Source organism: Anomalospiza imberbis, chromosome 15, assembly GCF_031753505.1.
Source record: "Anomalospiza imberbis isolate Cuckoo-Finch-1a 21T00152 chromosome 15, ASM3175350v1, whole genome shotgun sequence".
In the NCBI taxonomy this organism is placed as follows: domain Eukaryota; kingdom Metazoa; phylum Chordata; class Aves; order Passeriformes; family Viduidae; genus Anomalospiza; species Anomalospiza imberbis.
Window position 1 is genome coordinate 732523 of NC_089695.1, and position 12709 is coordinate 745231.

Below are 12709 nucleotides of genomic sequence, written 5' to 3' on the forward strand. Positions count from 1 at the left end.
GCAGGGACACCCGCTAGAGATGCTGGGTGTGCTGCGACGATGGAGGGGACAACGTGAGCACCCACCTGCACGGGGAGAGTGCAGGGCCTCCCTCCGCTGGAGTCCCTTGCTCTGCTGTATCTCGAACACATGCATTTGGTGTCCTGCACGGATATCAGGGGTAAATTGAGTCAATTATCTCCCACCATCTCTGTTGAAAGTGGTACTTAATCCTTTCCTTTAAACCTTTTATCTGACATTAAATGGTCATTAATTTAAAAGAAAAAAGTTAAGCTGACTCACTTTCCAGCTGGAAAAACCTTTAGAGTTGCAATAAAAATGCACCGAGGGCATGCACTGATAACATTGTTTTAGGGAACAAACAAAACCACCATCAGTTTTGTATTCATTATTTTTCTGGGCAAATGAATTAAACAAACAGGATTACTTGTTTGTAACTTGTGGGCACATTTTTACTATTTACTAGTAGACCTTCTTGGAAATTTCCTGAGTTAGAAGAAACATTTAAATTATAACCAGCAACACATTTCTGGTGGGAATTTCTCCCAGTCATAAATAATAAGGAAGTCTTTAGGCTGATGAGGAGGAATTCCAATTCATCTCCCCAGTGTTTTCAGTCAAACCCAGGAACCCAAGACCCTTCTGCCCTGGGACTGAGGAGGGATGCTGCTGGGGATCCAGGCATCCTTGCTCACGCTGTGGGTGTAATGGAGAAAGCAGGAGACCTGACTCACCTGCCTGTCCTTCTCCATGGACTCATCAGCTGTTTGCTTCATTAAGGAACAAGTCTTTGCTCACCTACATCCAACACCTACAACCAACACCTACACCTACACTGTACTACCCTGGAGGAGCTCAGGTTTTCTCCCAGGGCTTCTCTGGCTGGGATGTGTCACAGAATCACAGACTGGTTGAGTTATTAAAGCTCATCCCACCCCTGCCATGGGCAGGGACACCTCCCACTGTCCCAGGCTGCTCCAAGCTCCATCCAGCCTGGCCTTGGACACTTCCAGGGATCCAGGGGCAGCCACAGCTGCTCTGGGCACCCTGTGCCAGGGCCTGCCCACCCTCACAGGGAAGCATTTCCTCCTGCTATCCAATCTAACCCTGCCCTCTGGCAGTGGAAATCTGTTTAAAGGAACAGGGAGGGAGCCAGACTTGGTGGGAGCTGCTGGGAGAGCCAGTGCCCCTTTCTGCTCTGACCATGGTGTCACCCAGGCAAGGATGGTTGGTGCAGCTAGGGCCCTGGAGAAGCTCCCACCACACTGAACACCAGTGACCACCTGCCCTGGGCACACAGGGACACCCTCACTTGTGCCTGGTCCTGGCACCACCTCAGGGGACACCTTCACCAAGGCCATGCTGAACCTGGGGTTGGACTGGGATGATTGAACACGGACTGAACAAATCAGGAGTCAGCTAGGGGTCTGGTGAAATATGACTGGGAATTTCGTCCTCTGTGCCTTGGAAAGTACAGCTAAAGGAAAAGGATTAAGTTTTGCATTTTTAACCACTTTTTTTTTTCTTGGAAAATTCTTTGTCTTTTTCCAGCCTAGAAACAAAATCTAAAAATATTGAAATGTGAAAAGAATGCATTTCAGGTCCCAGGTTTTCTGCTTTTGACAAAAAAAAAACAAGCTTCCTTCAATGAAAAATTTTTGCTTACTTGTAATTGTGTGGAGATTTCCAGCCAGCTCTTACATTGATTATTCGGTTCATAAGATTTGAAATGGCAGTGCTGAATTTTCCCATGGTTAACAGTGCAGTGCCAGGCCCTCTCCTCCTGGCCCCAACCCCTGTGTCACCCATGGCAGGGCAGCACTGAGCCAGAGCAGGGGACCAGGGGGGAGGTTAGCTGCTGGGTGAATCAGGGCTGTGTTGACATGGCCAGTCCAGCTTTTGCCATCCAAATGTTTGTGACCAGTTTGTATCTGAAGCCCCAGAGCAAGGTGTACTCCTTGCTGGGATCCATGTGCTCGGTGCTGGAGGCATCATTTCCAGGAAGCAATCCTGCTCCTTGTTTAATTACTTCTAAAGTATAGATTGTGTGGTCCATGAGCCACTGCATTGGTGCTGCTGAATTTACAAGGGACGGATAAAATTCCTGCAGTGAAACCTCTCCCATGGCTGTGGGAGCTCTACTGTGCCCCATGAGGTCCTGCTGATTTCAGGGAAGGTTTGTCACCAGGTAAGTGAATAAGAACTGACTCCAGCCTTTATGCCCGGGTCTGTTTTTGCATGTGGACGCTTTACTAACAAGCCACACGCCCCAGCTGTGGCTGCCCCCTTAACGTGTGGTGAGTGGGTTATTTGCACTTGTTTGAGCATTTTGCTTGTGCTGGCAGGGAGCCCTTCATCCCTCGCTACCTTCTCTACTGCGCTTGCCATAGCCAGGGAGCTGGCAGCACCAAAGGCTCGTGGAGTTCCGTGTACATCCCAGGAACTCAGTCCTGCCAGGGTTTTGTGGCAGTAACAGCCATAAAGCAGAACAGCCATGAAGGCAGGAGCGAGAGCAGACCCCATCCCTGCTTCCGCTGCTGCTGCCCATGGCTGCCAAGCTCTCCGTGTCGAACCAGGGTTTATTGAGGCTGTGCTTTTTGGGGCTAGAGGTTTGTCCAGCATTTAGCACACCAGGGGCTTTACATGAGAAAAGTCATGGTAACCGAAAGGCGGGACAAAGCACGACAGAAATTACAAGGAGCATGAGCCCCTTCCTTGTGCACAAGAGCTGCTGTGAGAGGCTCCTGTTTGCATAACGAAGAGCTGGGCTTTTGCTGTCTGCCTGACTCATTTATGCTTTTCTGCAGCTCTGAGCCCCAATCCAGCCAGACTTGACATTAGCAGATGCCAAATGAATATTTGCACAAATGTTCACCAGAGAGTTTTTGTGCCGCTCCCTCCCTCAAGGTGGCAAGTGTGGGTGTGGAGAGCTGCCCTGCCCCTGTTTGTGAACATGTCCCTTTGAACTCCCTGGTGGGGAGGGTGAAAGAGAGGGGAAAAGGTTTTCCAAGCAAGAAAATAAAAATAATTATTAAAAAAAGTCACCTGAACAGGTTCCAGCCTGTGTTATTTTGTTGCTAACCCAGAAACCTGTGGATACCAAAATCTGGGAAAGGAGTGGAGGAATGGAAATGGCCTCAGTAAGAGTGGGAACATGGTGAGAAAGAAAGCAGAGCCGAAAAAGCCTCAAATCATGACTTTGCTTTGTTGATATGAAAATTAGACACATACAAATTAGCTAGGAAATATCCTGTTTCTTTCAGGGTGTTGGGGGAGGAGGAGGCATTAACCTTAGAAAGGGAGATCTCTGGCCACCCCAGGGAAGGTGGGAAGTAAGTGTCGGGTGATGTGTTGACTTTAATGCAGGAAAGCCTGCTGCCGGGAGCAGCACTAATCCTGCATCTGCCTTTTGGGCTGCGGTTGTTAACATCATCCTTTGTCTCCTGGACGCCAGGGCCCCATTCCAAGGGGTGTCCACACACTGTCCTGGGCAATGGGCCCCTGCCTTGGCTGGGAAGGGCAGAAAGGGCCAGCTGGGCAGGGGTCTGCAGCTGAGGAACCCAAACCTGCTCACCTGGAGGCCGCCCGTGCTGGGCACAGCAGCGGGTGCTTTGCCACATACAGGGAATCTCAGGGATTTGGTGGTGGCTCCCGTGGGAGCAGGACAGACCCTTCCTCTTCCCACAGCCCCTCAGAGGCTCAGGTGGGAGGCAGGATCCAGCCACCTTTCCCAGACCTCCTGAGGCTCCAGCTGGGTTTGTCATGAGCCTGGGAGTGGGAGCAGCAGCGAAACGCCTGAGGATGGAAGAGTTAAGCACACCCTGGCAGCGCTCCCTGCCTCCCCTCCCCAGGCTCATCTAGCAGATGGGGGAAATACTAATTATCCCCGAGCAAGTGGTAGCTGTGTGGTGAGGGTGATGCTGTCCTGGAGCTGTGCCATGCCGCTCAGCACGAGGCAGCGCTGCTGGGGGAACGGGGTGAGCCCGTCCAGGGTGACCTGCGGGGATGTGGTGGCACCAGCCTGGCAAGAGGATGCTGCAGCAAATCCCGTGTTCAGGAATCAAAGCAAGGGCTGGAAATAGGCTTGGCTTTTCCCATCCTGCTGTACCCTTGCTTTGGGCACACTGATATCCCTAATTCCTCCCAGGAATTCCCAAAAGAACAAATAGTTTTTAACCACTGCAGTTGGTCTTTGCAGGTAACAGGAAAACTGCTCTGGCAGAGATGGTTTTGTTAAAAAACAAGCAAACAAACAAAAATCCACGGATTTAGCATGTCTGAGATGCCAAAGGTGCCTTGTCAGCAGGCAGCTTGTCCCTGGGGTTTTCAGGGTGGAAAGACAGGTTCCAGTTGTGTCTTTTGAGTGAGGGTCTGTGTGTCTGCCCCTCCCTTCTCCCCCAGCTCCCTGCCACCGCTTCAGGCTCTGCAGATGAAAGCTGCGTTCCAAACAAAGCATTATTGATTATTATCCCCTCGAATTTCAGAGCGGGTTTGCATTTCATGTACATGCCACAGTCCATGGGCTTGCTGGAATAAATAACACATGGGAGCTTGTTCGTATGCCGAGTCAATAGGGAGCTGTCGGCTTTCATGCGATTTCACACATTTTTTCAGCTAGCTCAGCAATCCAAATGCAAAAATCCAGCAAACAGGGACATCGTGTTTATTTCTGACAATCCCTGGAGAGGGCTGTATCCGTAAACCAATGAATGGATTACACTCATCCATAGATGATGGGGTTTTTTCCATCTGTGACAGATATTATATGGAAAATCTCCATTTAATATCTGATCCAAGAATAATTCAATACAAGTGAGTAATATAAGTTAAAAATGCTGTAAGTTCTGCTTAACTCCTTCAGGGTGGGAGGCAGAAGCTGGTGGAATGGAGCTTGTGTATGGTATCTCCTCTCAGCGACCTGACATCCATACAACTCTGAGGAGCACAGCCTGTGACCAAGTGATCATGTTTGGACCCTTCTGAAGGACATGCTAAAAGCCTGGCTAGGAAATGAACAAGGGGTCTGAAAGGCAGAGGTTGTAGGTAGATCTCCATCAGTGTTGTCATGATGGTCTTCTGGAATAGTCCAGAGTCCTGGAATCAGAGAATCACAAAATCATTTGAGTTGGAAAGGACCTTAAAAATTACCTCATTCCAATCCCCTGCCATGGCAGGGACACCTCCCACTGTCCCAGGCTGCTCTGAGCCCCAGTGTCCAACCTGGTCTGGGACACTTCCAGGGATCCAGGGGCAGCCACAGCTTCTGTGGGCACCCTGTGCCAGGGCCTGCCCACCCTCACAGGGAACAATTCCTGCCCAATACCCCATCTATCCCTGTCCTCTGGCAGTGGGAAGCCATTCCCTGTGCCCTGTCTCCCCAAGCCCTTGTAAAAAGTCTCTTTCCATCTTTATTTTCTTTAGGCTCCCTTTAGGCCCTGCAAGGCCACCCTGAGCTCAGCCCAAAGCTTCTCCTCTCCAGGTGAACCATCCCAGCTCTCCCAGCCTTTCCTCTCAGCAGAGCTGCTCCATCCTCTGCTCATCCTGGAGCCTCCTCTGGGCTGGCTCCAGCAGCTCCAGCTCCTCCCTGTGCTGGGCCCAGGGCCGGGGCAGCTCTGCAGGTGGGGGCTCACCTGAGCACAGGGGCACAGGGACAGAATCCCCCCCTCCCCTGCTGCCCACGCTGCTTTTGATGCATGATATAGATAGATATGGAAATATATATACATGCACATGCCTATGCATCCATAAACACACGCATACAGCCATACACAGCCACACACCCGTTATACATACACATACACGTATGTGTGTGCCTCCCAGCATCCCAAAGCTTTTGTTCTTGACCCAGTGACGAGCAGGAGAGGAAAGGCAGCAGATGGGTGCAGACAGAGAGCGAGCGCAGGGAGAGCCGAGCCAATATTGCTCACTATGATAGACAGTGGTCTTAGCACACCAGCAGCCTAATGCAATGTTTCTTGCTGTCAATTTTTTGGTGGATATGCTGGCAACGGATGGATTTAAGGAGGAATGTGAAGTATCAGAGCTTGCTGCTGTTTGCAGGGATCTTTCTGGTGCAGAGGAGGGCACTGGGGCCCATCAGTGTCAGTGGAAAGGAGCAAGCACAATGATTTATTGCTGAAAGTCCAGCTGAATTTAATGTATGCTTTACTTGCCTGGAGACTGGTTCTCCTTCAGATAAACTGGGAATGAGACCTGGGGCTGGCTGTGGGCAAAAAGAAACAGAGGAGAAAAATAAAGTTTTACTATTATGATTGAATTTTGTATGGGATAGACGTTGGGTAACATTTCTCCTTTTCATCCTGCCCCTCTGCATTCTGATATCCCTGAGTACCCTACCTTGTCCTGTCAGTCATGGACTCCAAATGACTGTGCAGAATTCAGGAATATTTTGGAACATATGTTCCCCCACCTCTCTGGGGCCAAATATTTCCTTTTTTTTTTTTCTTCCTACAAATACAATGGAGGAAGTAGCTGATTAACACATTCATTACTCATTTTTGGTACAACACAATCCAAACATCTCGGGTATATTATCCCCTGATTTTTGTTGTGAGCACATTATACACTCCCTGAGCAACAGCTGTGGAGCATTTGGTTCTTGAGAAATTAATTCAATTTTGTGTTTTCCCAATAAGCAAGAATTATATCGTCATTAGTGTGGAGTAGATTTGGCTAAACCTGCTGCCTTGAAGATGCTTGTTTATGGTTAGAGCCCTGCCAGCTCTGGTGCTGAGGTTTATGGAGTTGTATAATGTTTGTGTGTGTCCCTGTGCCTTTACTGTTCGATCGGTTAGCAAAGAAAGAGGAAATCAGATTTGTTAGCAATAAAGTAGTGTACAATAGCTATTAAAATAGGGTAATTACATAATTAGCACGGTAGTGGTAACTCACCCAGCATGAACAACAGTAAAACAGGCCCCTGTTTCCCTCGGTCCGACTCAAGCCGGGACCCTAACAAAACTTCCAAAATGGTTATTTAGTAGAAACACACACGAAAAACTTAAAAGCCATCATAAAACTGAGAAGGGAGGCCCAAAAAACCACAGGGAAGCCAAACACTTTCAAAGAAACAATAGTAAATTAGGTGTTAAAGATATAAAAGCCTGTTCCCTAACAATTTAATTAGGTAGCATGTCTGTTACAGACATTATGCTGCTAGTTTTGGAACCCATGGCAGGGCCTCACAGCTCTCAATTCACACTAGCCCCCAAGAGAGGAGTTTGTTATGAAGGACTGATGTTTTTGCTCTACAGAAAAGTGTGATGGTAATCAAGTGAAAATGGCAGGTAGCACAAGAAATTACTATTTTTCTTTGCAACTTTCCTTGACATATATTTACAGTAATTAAAAGCCCAGTTTGAAGAATAGTTCTGGCTTTAATTAGCACCTGCTTCAGTTTCATCTGAGCTCATTCCCTCGAAGAAGGATCAAAACAACAACACTTTCCTGAAACGAGCTTGAGTTTGAGCAGTGTGAGATAAGGCTGCCCCAGCTCCTGTCCTGCCTGCAGGAATGGGGCTCAGCCCTTGCCTGGGTGTGCAGCCTTGCCTGTGGTCTCCTTAACTCCTCCTGCAGCCACACAGCTTGTCTCCTACTTGAGACTGAACCTCTTCTTGCCCATCTGAAATTTGGCTGGTGGGATTCTGGCTCCACCCGAGAAAAAGGGAATCCTGGTGGCTTTCATAGAGTCATAGTTTTGCCTGGGCTGAGACCATTGTTAGAGACTTTTAAGATTAAATTTGTGAGGTGGAAGTGGGGACAGGAGTGCCAGGGGAGGGAAGGGTTTTGCTTGCTAAGAGGCTGCTGTTAAATGGAAGGGACAGTCCAAGTGCCTCAGTGTTGCTCAAAAAGTCACCCCATCACTGGACACTGCAATAAAGCCTCTGTTTTTACTTCTGAGGCTCTAAAGATGTGTTTTGTTCTCTTGATGGCAAAGAGGGTTGCAGTTAATGACTGCTGTAGAAAGAAAGGGATCTTGTGGGAAGATTCTCCCTGACCTCTTCTCAAAGGTAGGACACTCAGCAGTAATTCCTGCTGTGGTCAGGACAATTTTTAGGGATAAAGTTTCCATCAGTGTTGCTTGATGGTTTGTTCTTCCATCACCTCCCAGCAGTGTTTATACCCAGGAATGGAGAGGCATCTCAAGCTGAGGTGTCATTTATTTTTAATGGAGCTTCTTTGCTTAAAAGTGATGGCATGTCCATGATGGAGTTAACCAAAACAAGGGAAGAGCTCACAAGGGAACCCTCTCATAAGCTCACGGTTGGTTTGCAGGCTTGCTTGAACCATCAGTCTGATTTTATGTCGTCCAAAGGTGAACGTGCTGCCCTGTCCTCAGCACACCACCTTCGTGCTGCCTGCACCCCTCAGTGTTGCCACTCATCCAGCAGATCTCAAACAAGTGGCATTGTCACCAAATGAGACCAAGCCCATGCAGAAATGGGAATCTTCAACCACAGTGCAGTATTTGTCCACTCCAGGATGCAAACATGCAGGTCCATTCCAACACTGCCAGCTGGAGGAAAAGTGAGAACTTCTCTCTTTCAGAGCCTGCACAGGAAAGTGCAGCAGCTGCTAGGCTCAGTGCACTCCAGAGAGGGGTGACAGCTCTTCTGTAGCATTTTTTGAGGCTTCTAAGCCTTACTTATCCTTTTGCACTTCCAGATGTCTAATACTGTGCTCAACTGGGAAAGGGAAGAGCACTTTAAAACAGGACAGGTCTGCTTCAAGCACCTCTTTATTTCTGAGGGCAAGGTATGGGGGCAAAGCAGCTCCCTTGAGGAAGAGCTGCTCCCTGCAGCCCAAGCATGGTCCCTGTGTTTTGGGAACATGCATCTCCTTGATTTGTATCTAGAGAACGGGCCTGGGCTAAAGTGCCTCTGCTCGAGAGATGTGCTGCAGGGCCTGGGGCTGCTCCCACGGAGCTGTGAGCGCTGGTGCAGGCAGAGCTGGGTTTCAGTGGTAGTGACCAGCGGGGTTGGATGGTTGGGCTCCTCTGACTCCATCAGCCGCCCAGCAGAGCTGCAGTGCTCAGAGAGCAAAGATCCAGTGACTTCTCTTACTCTGGTATCCGTGTCCAAAATTTCTCTCCAGGCCACTGAGATTCCACTTCTCCTCCCAAAGTAGCTGGCAGCAGCTCCCCTCCCCGGGGAGCAGAGGCTCCTGCATTTCCATGCTGTTTTGTGTGTTGTTTGCAAAGAGCTTCAGAGTGAAATCTTTCTCACAAGGCTTTTTTTTTATTAGCACTTCATTGTTTTTTCAGGACTGGAAACATAAGCTCAGCCATCCCGATGCTATTTTGGACCTCACACCTCTACTTGACCTAAGAAAACTAAGGACAGCTGCAAAAATACAAACAAACAAATAACTTAGAGCATTGGATATGCTTTAAACCACTAATGAGCTGAGCCTAACAACCCCCCTAGGAGGCATATGTTAATTTATATGTTTTCATTAAGTCTAGTCTTCAGCTTCCCGATTTGTCTGTGCAGTGTGGCAGGGTCCTCAGTGAGCAAGGGAGACAGAGCTGGGACTGGAGCATTGGAGAGAGCTGGAAACAGAGCATTTTCTGCTGTTAAATATCTGCTGAAAAGGACAGTGACAGTGTTAGGGTGGGGTAATGGGATGTTCTGGTCACTGCATGTGCACAGATATCAAGCAAAGAGCTGAAAGAATGCCCGTAATGGTGCCTGGTGGGGAGGAGGATGGCACAGATCCGCAGGGAGCTGCCTCAGCCCTTGGTGGGACTCGGGGCCAGGGGTTTCTTCCTGCCAGAGCTGCAAACCCCTGCCCATCTCACTTCACCTTCTTCCAGCTGAGCTCACATTTCCCACAGACAAGTACTGAAATTGGGGGAAAATCAGCTATTGGAGAAGGGGATGGTAATGTTCCCCCTCATTGCTTCTTGGTGTTACTGGATGTCAGCGGTTCTGGCATAAACAGCTTGTTCCCCCTTCCTAGCTCTATTTTCCAGCTTGTTCCTGTGAAGCAGCCGTTATTCGTGACTTCACTCCAGATCTATTGCTCTGGGATTTGGGAAGTGCTGCCACTCCCTCAGCCCACATCGCTGCTGTGGGGTGGGGAGAAGGAGAAATGGGGAATAAACAGAGCTGTCACCTTGCACAAAGTGGCAGATGGAGCTGCCTGTACTGCCCAGCCCAGCTGCTGCCCCGAGGTGGGAGCCAGGGCTGTGACCAGGGCCTGGACACGCAGGAGCTGAAGGAAACCATTGTCTCCAAGTATAAATAGCAACACGAGATCCTCACATAGCAGCTGAGATAGGAAAGCACTGGACACATCCATGCCCTGCAGCTCCTCCTCCATAATTCCTGGAGGCTAACGCTGTGTGTTGGGTGGTGCAGCAGCAGGGTCAGTGGCTGGTGAGGCTGCTGCAGCCTCTTGTGCTTGCCCTGGGCTGTTTGATCCATGGGAAGTCAAATTTATCCTCTTGCACAGGGCAGATGCAGCCACTGGGCTTCAGGCCTGGATGGTCTGACCTGTGGAGGCAACGTTGATGACCAAGGGGGAGTTGAGATCTTCATGGGGGGTGTTGAGATGATCAGGGATGTGTTGAGATAGCAGAGGGATACTGATAGAGAGGGGAGCCATCAGTGCTCATTGCCCAGCCCCACTCCAGACATTGGTGCTGTCATGACAGGCAACAGAACAGAGTCCACTGACTCCAAATGTCTCTTTGATTGTAGAACTGAGATGGGTAAAAATAGCAGCTTACTGTTGAGGAAAACTGCTTCCTGTCTGGGCCTGATTTCATCGCCCAGGCCAGTGCAGCTGCAAAACCACAGTCTGGCTCTGTCACTTTGCGCTCTCCTTTTACATGGTTACTGCACTCCAATCACTGCATTTCAAAGGGGCCTCTGGTCTGCAGGGCTCTGCTTCAGGGTACCCAGCCTCAAATATTTGGGGCTCCACATCAGTCATGTTTGAAATATACTATTTGTTTATTTGCACTGAGATTGCCCTGAGAGGCTTCCTCCCTCTGCTAGGAAGTTCCCACCCTGTTTTACTAATGATCTAACCTTGCAGTTCGTAACCCTCTGGCTGGGAATGGGCACCCATGAGAGGGAAAACTCACTGCCCCTGCTTTGTGTTGGGAGTGTGGTCATTTTGCAGCTGGACTCGGCTCCAGCTGGATGACCAGGGGAAAAGGCTGGAGGGAAGTGGAGAGAAGAGCAGGTCACAGTCTGGACACATTCCTCTTACATGGGATCCACAGGCTGTAGCCCGCTTAGGTGCAACAGAATGCTGGTGGGTGAATGCAGGAGCGAAGGCTGAGGGAATTGGAGCCATTTGGTCAAGATCAACCAAGCTGATCGTTTAAATTGTCTTACAGGCCAGGTTCTTCCCCTTCTAGGACTGTAACCCTCAGTTTGCCTTGCAGAGGTGAAGTCATTTTATGGGTGATCTTAGAAACTGCCCCTGGAACAGGATTGAAGACTTTCTTGAGGCAAACAATCCCCTGGGTGCTACTGGATTTCCGGGATGGCTCCTCTAGAGAAGTGTGGAACCAGTGGTTTGGATCACATCTCATCCTGCCAGCTCATGCTCCTCTGTCTTTCTGCAGATGACTGTGACCCCATGGTGCCCCAGCCTGTATGGTCACCCACGCTCTGCTTGTATTTTGTTATCACCAAATACACAGCGAGGAGCTGCAGCGTTTGAAACAGGGCCCAGGCAGACGGCAGATGAGCTCCAGCAGTCACAGGGCACCTTCAGAAAGAATGGAGCATCTCTGTCCCAAGAGTGCTGCTCTGGAAGAGGGGAGTGCCTGAATCTCACCCAGAACTGATGCTCTGCATTGAGCAGTCTCGAGTTTCACAAGCACTTGTGCTGTGACTTATACCAGCAAGTGTTTCCTCTGGTTTTGGAGGTATCTCGTGTGGGTTCTAGCTCCTCAGCCTGTGGGGAGGCTGCCTGTTCAGTGTCATATGGCACTTCAGTGGCCGGAGTTTCTTCACATTGGTGTGTCATCTCCCTCATTTTTGGCAAAACTGTGTTCAGATTTTCTTTTCTTCTTTCCATCTTAGGAGCAGAATAACTCTGAGGATTTGTTCCACTCCTATCCCTCTTCCCAGAACAGTAGATAAATAATTCAAGCTGTGTCTGATTTGATTTAAGATCTTATTTCTGTTGCTGAGGTACATTTTCCTTGCAAGGAGGACAGGCTCCATCAGAGCCGTGATGATTCACAAAGGGCTGATTTGCCAGTTTTGTTCTCTGGTTGTTGCTGGGCTTGGGAAGCAGATCTGCCCTGGACCTTCCCACAGACCCAAGGGTTGCAGCTGGGTCAGGCTGGGTGTTAATGGGAGCTGCTCAGAAGGTGGAATTTCCACTGTAGGAGAAGCTCTGACACTCCCCAGCTCCTTTTGTTATTGAATCAAGATTAAAAGGTGCAATTTGGAAGTTTCCCACAAAATGAAAATTTAGGAACTGTTCAGAAAAGAAAGCCTTATTTAAATTATTTGTTCCTACTTTCCTATTATACAAAATCAGGAAAAACTAAGACATTTGGCAGTGGAAAATCTAAAATCTCTAGAAGGTTTGAATCAATATTCAGCTCTGTGCAGCAGTGGAAGCAAGAAGACCAGAATGAAACGAAGCATGTCAATGCCATTGAGAGGAACCAGCGCGGTGGTGATGAAACACCATGTTTTGACATTCGCCTGGTGTA

At 49.1% G+C, this 12709-nt stretch overlaps 1 long non-coding RNA gene across 1 annotated transcript in view; it reads left to right on the forward strand.

Moving 5' to 3' along the window:
* The window catches only part of LOC137482853 (uncharacterized), a 41898-nt gene that overhangs the window by 7486 nt on the left and 21703 nt on the right, over positions 1-12709 (forward strand). The gene's annotated exons all lie outside the window — the stretch shown is intronic.